Here is a 10,935-nt window from a genome sequence, read left to right as displayed (position 1 = left end):
ATTTTTTCATAAGCTGTAGTCTGTCAACAGGTTTAACTGTGCAGGGATGACAGACGATATAATATTTGCCTTTTCATTGCTCAAGAAGCAGGAGAGTGGCACACACTTGTGAGTTTTGATTGTCTTATGTTTTTTTTTTTCAAAATGTGTTTAATGACAGCTATGCGAGCATGCCGTAACGCATTCGCTGCCCTGCAGTGGAACACGGAGCCTGCCAAAGTGGTTGCGAAACCAGCCTGCGCCACGACTCTGACAGGAATTTCCCATCGCCCCATTATCAGCATCAGACAAGCTGAGTGATTGCAATTACATCTGCCCAAATGCTAAGAGCAACTGCTTTTTCTCTTTTCCCCTAAGTGAGGTATTATGAAAGGCCCCATTGTGAATCTCTGAGGTTCCTGTCTGCCCTGTAAACCAACATAGTTGGGCTGTGTAGCTTTAATGAGGCCTTAATTATGAGATTCCTCTACCTTAGTCAATGACTCATTGGGTGATGGCTTTACGCAAATCCCTCTTAGTACAGCTTCTTTAAAACAACTAAAGGATATGTTTATCAGATTTTAATCCAGACAACTGAAAGCTCTGAAGTCTTTCCGGAGTGTAAGAACTTTATAAAATGACATTAGCTGGATTTATGTAGTGTTCAAACTGCACATTGGATTACTTCTGAAACCTCTACACTGTTAAAAAAATGTCTATGTGTTTCTAAAGCCACTGATTGAATATTTCTTTATAACCAGCCTCTTTCAGTGATTGGTCAGCTATGAGGAGGTGAGAGAGGAGGTACTAAATGTCTAAGCTCTCTTTTTCCATTCGTTACTTGGCTATTTGTGGAAATTTTCATGTGAACAATGCAATGCACTATGAGTTAAAGTGAAGTCAGGCCCATCCTGCAGTTTGTTCCCCCACTTTCTAAGCCTTTTTAACCAAGAATGAACAAATCTCATTATTTAAGGCGTTTGTGACCTATGATATGGGCCTGGTCTTTACAGCAGTTTAAAGAAATGTGTAAAAGATGCTTTGAGGGAGGTTATATTCAGTGGATTCAGTATGTGGCTGCTCTATGTGGCTGTTCCAAAGCACTCTCTTCTTAACATGCACTTTTTATCTAATGGTAGGCGACACCTTTGATCACAAAAGAAGTCCAGTTACATGTAGGTGAATGGGTAAGCAGGGTTCGGCTCGCTCAGTCTGTAACCTCAGTAAACACTTTACTGATGAGCTTATGTTCTCAATCCCAAGTTTAATGTTTTATTGGACTCAGCATGATGTTTATTGTTAATATTATGGTTGATAATATAAGGTATATTTTATGAAGTGTCCAGTTGCTTTCCTGGGAGTGTGCACCATCCCTCAATTACTCAATCAGATTCAACCCTCAACTAAATCCATTGGATTATCAGTAGTTAGTCTGTTATTTCTAGTTCAGGGAGACCACACCTGACCTTCACTGCTGCTTACAGCAATACTTTAGTGTAGATTTTAGGCAGGTTTTATGTCATAACCTTTGTATTTGGCTGCTGAGATCTGGCAAGTCTCCCTCTCCCTGTTGCTGAGCAGTACCCTCATAAAATGATGCTTCCACCACCACCTTGACAGTCGGGATAATATTAGATGACCAGTGTCCAGACATGGTACTTGGAGTTCTGCCCAAGTGTTATGTTCCTGGAAAGGGCTACCAGATGAAGGGAGTAACAATAAAAGTGTCAGTAAGCTCTTTAGAACGACTCATTCTCTCACAAATGTTTGTAAAGGCAGATTACATGAGTAGGTGATTGATTTTATGCAACAGCAGTTTTGGGACTGAAAAACAGATGAATTCAAAGATCAAGAGGCATAATACTTCTTTACATATAGTGTATGTGTGTCATATATAAAATATGAACAAAAGAAAGGCAACACCAAATGCTAAATGCTAGAAAAAAGGATCACTCAGTGAAAGGCATATTGCTTGTCTAGCTGGAGACATTCACTGCACTGCTGAAACAGGCCCACTGGGGCTGGCTAGCTCTTCTCTACAGCTTTCAAACACAGTGCTGATTGCTGAGTGAAGTCAGCTGCACTGGCTCCACAGGAGAAGTGGGCTGGCACGGAGGACACACACACATGCCCGAATCAAAAAACAGAAAAACAGGCTGCAAAATGCTGTTTGGTTCTTGCTTGTGATTTTCATCTAACATAAAGCTTGTTTGATGGTGTTCTGGTGAAACTGATGTCCTTCTTAGATGCCTTTTTCTTCAAGTTCCCTTCACAAGATCTGGGCGGAAACAGCTGAGGTAGATTTTGAAAAAGCAAAGTCAATTTTACTATGTAAATGGTGATCATTGCTGTAGGTCTGAAAAGTGAAAACGTTGAACGGATGTTTAAAAAAATGCATTCTATCTAACGGCCACCAGGGGGGCAATGCCTCTGGTTGCAATAAGTTCATTTGTATGTGAGTCAGTGGGAAAATGGACTTCACCTCTCCTGATCTGCAACTTCTGCAAACACTTTCCTGATAAGTTAATGGTCTCAGTTGTTAGTTTCAGCTGTTATTAAGTATAACATGAAATCTGTTTTTTTAAACTATCATCCCCATCAAGGTAAAAAAAAAAAAAAGTGACCAAACCAGGGTAGGCCTACCAGATTCCCAGTCACATTCACCCATCACATCCATTTTTTAAAACAGCAACATACCAACAAAAATCAGCTCAGTTCTTCACAATATACCATCGTGGCCATGCCCTTCATTTATATAAAGCAGCCTATGGGTGTGGTCATAGTGCACCAACTAGGAAGTCAACTTCCAGTTGCGTTCCAGCTGGTTTGATCCCATCAAATGACGGTCTCTTTACTCAGACCACATAACTGGGTCTTAATTTCAGTGGCGGATAACTGTATGCAGTGCTTTTCAACTCTAGCTGAGCTCTTCAAGGCAACTTTTTACTACAAGTCACATTCATGTATGTACATATTCATTCACACAGTGCTTTATAATAAAGTTTTCTTCAACATCCTGATTGGAGGAACCGAGGATCTTCTGAATGATGAGTGACCCAGTCTTCCACAACTGATCTCAACTACATATGTGTAGAATAAAGCTTTAACTGTCAAGCCTTAAAGCTTGTTATACAGACATATAAACAGTTTTCAAAGTATTACAATCCACCTTTGTGGTAGTTCCAGATGCCAGCGTTATCTCACACACAGTATTGAAATGAAAACAATGCCAGCTGTACTTTTACGTTTTTGTGACTTGGAAACAGGAATTGTTTGAAAAGTGGCAGATCAAGAATAGCAACATAGCAGGTTATGAAGCTGCTACCAATCGAAAGATCTGGTGGTGTGACAGTAGAAAATAATAATAATAGTAATGATAATAATAATAATAAAAAAAAGGACAGAGACAGATATTGGAAGCTTTGACAAAAGTCTCTGTTGCCTCTTATGCAATTTGTCCCAGTGGCCAACAACTTTGAATAGTTGTGTTAGTTTCAAACTTCCACTTCACAATGATTGATGTCGGGGACATTCAGAGCTTCAGAAATGCTTTTATATTGTTGCCCTCGTTTGTTCCAATGATTTTATCATGAAGGGCTAAAGAGAGTCCTTTGGACTTTATGGTTGTTGTCCTGACATGCAGCATGAATTTTGGGTTGTTACGTAGGCTATATCGTCAGTTCTGTTTGTCATGGGTGGAAGTTCAAGACATATACAAATAATAACTTAAGCAAACTGGATACACCTGACCACACATTTTCCAAAGTTTTCAGTTTTTCCTTTTTTTATATTTAAATTGATGTTTTATTGAGTGTAGATTGACAGGAAAGTTATTGGTTCTTATCAGTTTGAAAACATATGTGTACAAGTGTGCAAAAAGGAATGTCTAAATACTTTGTGACTGCACTGTATTGGCTGAGTTGCAACAAAAAAGAAAAATATTCTGCTGTGAGACGAGTTGTGAAAAGAATTTAGTTCCTGACTTTCAATGCCAATTTTAATCTTGATATTCTTGATAAATGCCCGAGGAGAGATAAAATGATTCTTTCTTTAATTAACACTGCTTCTTCAGGCAAAACCTCCCAAAAAACAACGGCTCTTTTTTGCTCTGAAGTCATTAAGGATCCGCTCTCAGCCAACTAAAGTAAACTGTAGTAAAAGTATTTAGTAATGTAATGATTTGGAGCTCGTTTTGTCTCTCACTTTAGTTTGACCCTATATTGGCAACACACGTTTTTATTATCTCATGTTTTGTCTACAAATGCCAACATTTCTTATAAAGCAGGGAAATAATTCTTTCATCACTTCTAGCTACAATGAAGCATGCAATCAAGCCGAGTTATGAAAGGTGACCATAGTTGGAGTCCAAATATGAAGAGGATGTGACATTTTTGGCAAGGGGCCAGCCACCGTCCTGAACGCCATGCTTTCTGTCTTTCTTCTCTGTTTGTCAGCACTTCCAAACATGGCTACCTGCGGAGAGTAACAGACAGTGAGACTCTCTTAGGGATGCCAGGCTCCTGTATATTATGTTTTTAGCATGCCTCAGATTTTTTCACAGCAGCCTAAGTAACTCCAAACAGAGCCGAGCAGTCCAAGTCCTGCTGATACCAGAGTTGCTCCAAACAAACCTGTTGCCGTGATACCGTCCTCTGAGTAGAGGCAGTGATGAAAGATAAATGCAGTGCAATGATGCTTATTATGTGCTGGTTTTCCACATTAACAGCAGCTCGCTTTCTATTAAGGTATTTTTTGTGACTTCTAAGACTTTACCAGAGTGGCTTTGCATGATTCACAGTTAAAAATAATCCTTGTTTCTGCTATACTGAACACTGCTGTAGTCCTTCATTTCATCCACTTGCTGAAACAAGTTTTTTTTCAACAAACTTTCCTTTTTGATGAAGCTTACAGTTAGGACTTGATCCTTGATCCTCGTTCGGCTGAACCTGAACCCTCCTGTGGTTACACTGCAATAGGGCTAGACTGCTTGGGGGTTCCCATGATGCTCTGGAGTGTTTCTTCTTCGCTAACCTCTTTTCTCTCTATATGTGAAAATATTACTTTATATTTAATCAGTACTATTAAACTCTGGAGCTCTTCCACTTGTGACCTCTAACTGGTCCCAGAAAATGGCTACCCCTCCCTGAGCCTGATTCTACTTGAGGTTTCTTCCTGTTAATGGAGAGTTTTTCCTTCCCACTTTCACCAAGTGGTTGGTCGCAAGGGGTGAGGTTTTGTTGAGGTTTGCTCTATATTATTGTAGGGTCTTTACCTTATAATATAAAGCACCTTATTGTGATTTGGAACTATATAAATAAAATTGAATTTAGTTAAATTTGATCACTCTTTAAAGTCACAGTGTCTAAAATTAATTAAAAGTAATTTTCACTGCTAGATGAGAGTAGATTGCAGATTGCAGTCAACTGAGCTCTAGTTTCTGAAGCCAAACATGTTTTGCTGTGAGTCCACTGTTTAGCTAAGCTGGGTTAGAGGTTTCCATGACTATTTACTTGGGAAGAGGCTGTAAAACCTTGTGAAAAGAATCTGATATGGGTTAGTGAGTCAGAGAAGCTCACTTCTTAGTGATGACAGTGATACTGAGGTAAGTGGATTTAGATATGCTGGACTGTCAGTAAAACTGCTGTTTTTTTGCCGCTGTTAGCCTTCATTAGCCACTGTTAGCGGCTCTTAGCTACTGTTAGTAAAACTGTCTTTGAAGTGTATTTAACTTTGTTGGCCTCTGAGACCTACTGAGTAAACTCTTATACAATGTGAGAATGTAATCAAACTGTTTATCAGAGGGAAAGTGTGACAGCCTGACATTAGCTGGCATAATTTTAGCTGATAACTAGTTGTTGTTGTTTAGCCAGTATTCCACATTAGATGGTTTTGACAATAACTGGTTACATTTTGTTTAGATATTAACTCTGTGTGTTCCAGATGCTGCAGATTTGTCAATTTCTGCAAGTGTATCATATGATATGACCAGATTATCTACCTCGTAGAAAAAAGAAGGGTTGTTATCTCCTTGATCATGCTTAATCATCCAGGTAAGGAAAATACTAGAATGTTGATTTTAGTTATCTGGACGTAGCATTTTTAGAAAAACGCCATGTCCAGATGAACAGAATCAAGTTTCTTAGGTTGCTCTGTAGTTCATGCAAATGCATAGGTGCTGATATTAACTTAATATAACCCCAATTAAAAATCTTTGCTAAATTTAAAATAAACAGAATATCAAGAGCCCTCTAGCTAGACATGAACCTATGTGTTTCTGTGACATAAATCACCAGCCAACACTTTTTTCTGACAGCACAGATGAGCTCAACAGAAACCTGTATTTACAGTAACACACAGGTTTGAGTCTGGCCGAAGGACATATCTCAAGTCTGAAGGTGTAGACACAAATTGACACATTACTGCATGGCACTTTAATGCCTAGGCCTCTCATCTCCTCCGCCTTTTTTGTTTCAGACACATAGAGGTATGAGTAGAAAAAGATAAGTTTTTTTTTTCTAAAACCAAGTGTTCAGAGAAGTTTGAGAATCACATTAGATTCTCCTTTAAATGTTGTGAATTCTAAAGATCAGTCTCTGAAAAAATTTCACATGTAAAACAGGTCAGCTTTTTATCAGGTTCATGCTGTTTTGAGAACTATTAAAAAGTGACTAAGGTTGAAAAACCTAGCTTACATACAGTCTAGTGAGGTTGGGGTTGTCAGCATTTCTTTTCCAAAAGGCAATACTGATTTATATGAAGTAAAAGCAGAGAACCAAACAAAAGATAACTGAGTAGAAACACAGTTAAAGATGACACAACAAACATATTACTAATGAAAAAAATTCAAATATGTAAAAATTTAAATATGACCAGCTGTTATTTTGCTCTGAAAGTCCTTGAGGTTATACTTTTGGGATTTTTCAGGTTGGACAGAAATGGTCTGTGGTTCGCTTCTGGCCTTGGGCTACATTTCACTCATGTTTGTGCAGACTGTCATTTCATGCTGGAAATGATTTCATGCACACTACGAATTTCTTCAAATTAAAATTATTGCCTCTTGTAACCTCTTGTTCACATTGGTATCTACCACAATTACAGCTGTTATATGGCAGCTGGGATAGGCTCCAGCACCCCTGCAACCCAGAATTGGATAACTGGAAGAAGATGGATGGATGGGATACATTAACGGTAATACATTTTTGAGAGGAAGCCAGCAAGATTAGTTTAATGCTATTTTTAATGATGTTATTAACTTAGTTCATCTTATCTGATATATAAATGCTTACATAATTAACCTGAGCTTTGCTTAGCAGCACCTGGAGCATTCAGTTGGAACTCTAATCTGCCATCATCTCAATTTTGTTAGACAAACACTTTTTATTTTATGGGGATCAATATGTGACATTTCTTAACCGAAGAACTCAAACTCTGAGAATGCGAGGGTCCAGAAAATCCTCCAGCATAACACGTTCTTTCTTCATGCCAGCTGTAAGTAATATTTGATAGTAGGCTGCATGACTTCTTTCTTTTCCATCTAGTAGCTTGGTTTTCTGCCTGGCAGTGGTAGAGGAAATTTTAAAATTCTAGTAAATATCAGGTTCTGAAAAGTATCTATCAAGAAAATTTTCTTTTCTATTAGAAAAATTCAGGGAAAAATATTCAGTATAAGAGAATTTATATTGCTACATGTTATTTGCCATTTTATCAATATTCATTATAGGTTTTCATATAGATGGTATGTTAACATCCTAATCTGTAAAGTAATTAAAGCAGTAAATTAAATATTGTGCTGTAATAAGGGAAATATCCCTTTGTAAAATGTAGTGGAGTAGAAATTAATGTTAACTACTCGAGTGCAAGTATCCACCTAATTGCTTATCCAAACGATAACCATGATCAGTAAGCACCTTCCTACTCATCCCAGATGGGATTCGACCCGACAACCTCAGCAGGTGCCCTCAGCCCTAGTAGCCATCAGGCCACTTGGCTATCTTACAGTACTCAACCCCAGGTTCTTAGTTAAATTTCACCTCTGTTGAGAAACAATATAAAAATGAACCGTCTTGATGCATTCTCAATCATCCAGGAAAGTAAATCTCCAAAAGTTGAATCTGTTCATCTGGACGTAGCGTTTTGTGGGAGAAACGTTTCGTCACTCATCCAAGTGACTTCTTCAGTCTCAGCTGACTGCAGGTTTCCTCAAACCTTATAAACAGTACATTTGCATAATGACTGAAACCCGCCCACTGAAGGAACAATGGGCTGTGAAGTCAGTTCCTTAATCATAATTATGCAAATTCCCATGACCATTGATCAACAATCACTGACCAAAACCCACTGATCAAAGAACACTGATCAATGGCCATGAGTACCATTTACAGAGAGTTGGGGAATGGCTGCAATCACAGCATTGTAAGATGGCGAAAGATGTACCCTTAGTCCGCCTCCTCGATTCAGAGATGGTCTTTCCCTTTTCACGTAAATGGCCTTCTTGACTCCGCGCTCAAACCAGCGTTCTTCCCTGTCCAGGATGTGTACATCCTCATCGTTGAAAGAGTGTCCACTGGCCTGTAGGTGTAAATAAACTGCAGAGTCCTGGCCTGACGAGGTAGCTTTTCTGTGTTGTGCCATCCGCTTCACTAGAGGTTGTTTGGTTTCCCCGATGTATAAATCCTGGCAATCCTCCTGGCACTTAACAGCGTTACTCTGTTTGTGTCGGGGGACCCGATCCTTGGGGTGGACCAGTTTTTGGCGCAGCGTATTTTGGGGTTTAAAAGCCACAGAGACCCGGTGTTTAGAAAAAATGTGTCTCAACTGTTCCGATACTCCTGACACATACGGGATCACTACAGGTTTTCGCCTGGGCAGCGGTTGTCCTTCTCTCCTGGATCGGCTGGAGCTTTCTTTAGGTGCCTTCCCAGCTTTGACAAAAGTCCAGCTGGGATAACCACATTTACTCAGGGCCTTCTTGATGTGCTGTTCTTCTGCCTCCCTGGCCGCTGTGTCAGTGGGGATGGTGTTCGCTCTGTAAAAATGAACCGTCAGGCTTATGGCCATTTCTGTGTATCCAGATGGCATCACAGTTAATTGACATATTATCACAAGCAGATTGCAAGTACTGTAACTGCCCATCCTTGACCCCGTTCCATACCAAACTGATCATAGCTTTGAGTAGCATAGTAGCTTTGAGGACAGCAACTTACTACAAGTGGTTACAGACCTGGTCCTCATCTTTGAAGCTACCATTTCAAAGGTAACAAGATCACAAGTTCATTGCACACAGTCACATTTTGGTCATGCTGTGGTCTCAAACCACTGGTTTCTCTAGTGCTACTGTGGAATCAAGCACCAGAGCGTATCAGTGAGGTGTGTTCTCGTCATGCAAATGGTCTAGTTGTGGCGACAGACTGACAACTAGTCTACGATGAACACTGGATCTCCCCATGACAGCTGGGATTGCCTCCAGCCCCACTGTGACCCCTAAATGGGATAAGTTTCATTCATATCCAGAGGTGGGGTGTGTAGTGGTGGAAATTTTAACCAATATACCTGAACTATTTTTAACTATCTTTCTTTTCCAGGGGATGTTTGTTTAGGTTTCAGTGCCAAAGCTACTTTGTTAGGTTGAGCAAAACCTTATAACTTGTGTTGAATTTCACTTTAACTACACTGCAGAAGACAAAGTTCACGACAAGAGCTCATCACTCAGATACAGAAAGAGGCTGATTTTAATTCTTGTGTATTTGTTCCTGCATGTTGTTTTGCCACTATGTGATTTATTGCTTGTCTCTGTAACTTAATTATTGCCTTGAAGAAGAAGAGAAGCACAAACATGGATCATGTCTTCATACAGCGCCTGCAGAACAATATCATAATTTGCCTGCACAAACAAGTGCCACGACCACTTCTCTGCAAACCCATGCAAACTGAATATGTCACATCGTCTCCTCTGAGTAATCTTGCAGTAATGGCATCTGGGCGAGGATGGTTTTGAAATGTGACAGCAGCTATGTTAGTATTTTCAGCAATTTAGATCTCAAATTGCAGCTGTCAAGAGCATTTTGAGGCTTCCCTCAGTCATGCGTGGCCCCTCAAATTCTGTCCCATGTCTCTATCCTGTCTCGATCCCGGCATCTTTGCAGGTTCACTCAGCAACCTCTGGCGCAATTACAGGGAGTTATACAAGGACACAGGACACGTTTAGAAACACTGGTCCTGCTTGATATTCACACAGCACACACACACACACACACACCTCACAGCATGAACAGGCAGCAGGAAAGGAGTCTGTTGTCGTTGGAGTGGAGACGATGGGTTTTAATGACACCGTATCTTTCAGAACGCCGTTCCCATAATTATCCTCTGTCTGACATGGATCTGTCATTAGTACTGATTGTTTGTCCTGATGCCCACCTTCTTCGGGAGAAAAGTGTGCGAGCGTAGGGAGGAGGGAGGGTGTGGATTTTTGGATTCCCCTGAGCTGGACAGGTTGTATTCAGGAGCCCACGGGAGGCCCAAACTGGAGCCATTGGTGAGATTGGTATCGTATTAATGGCTCAGCAGGCTCCAAGATACATAACAGCAAAACCATAAGAGGCACTGGAATGTGGAGCTCCTTTGAATCATTGTCATAATTAGGGACAATTGCACACGCAGACCCAAGAGCTATTGTGCTCATTTGGAAGCTGTCTGGTCTGACTTTTCTCATACTTCAGTACTCTGCTTGTGTCTGTGTGTGAGTTAAAATGTGTTTATTTGTATTTTGCTGACATTGGGTAAATGAGAGTTTTGATACAGCTCTCATGGCTGTGCTTTTGTTTCTGGCGTCACAGAGATAAGCACAAGTTGTCCCTTTAAGTTGGTGCCTAGACGCTGCGGCTGCAGCAATATGTTAGATGCAGAGACCGCAAGACTTAAGAAAAATGTCTGCACTGTTCCCTCTTTTAAATTTGATAA

This window comes from Oreochromis niloticus, linkage group LG20 (genome assembly GCF_001858045.2).
Source record: "Oreochromis niloticus isolate F11D_XX linkage group LG20, O_niloticus_UMD_NMBU, whole genome shotgun sequence".
NCBI lineage: Eukaryota > Metazoa > Chordata > Actinopteri > Cichliformes > Cichlidae > Oreochromis > Oreochromis niloticus.
Note: the sequence above shows the minus strand (reverse complement) of the source record.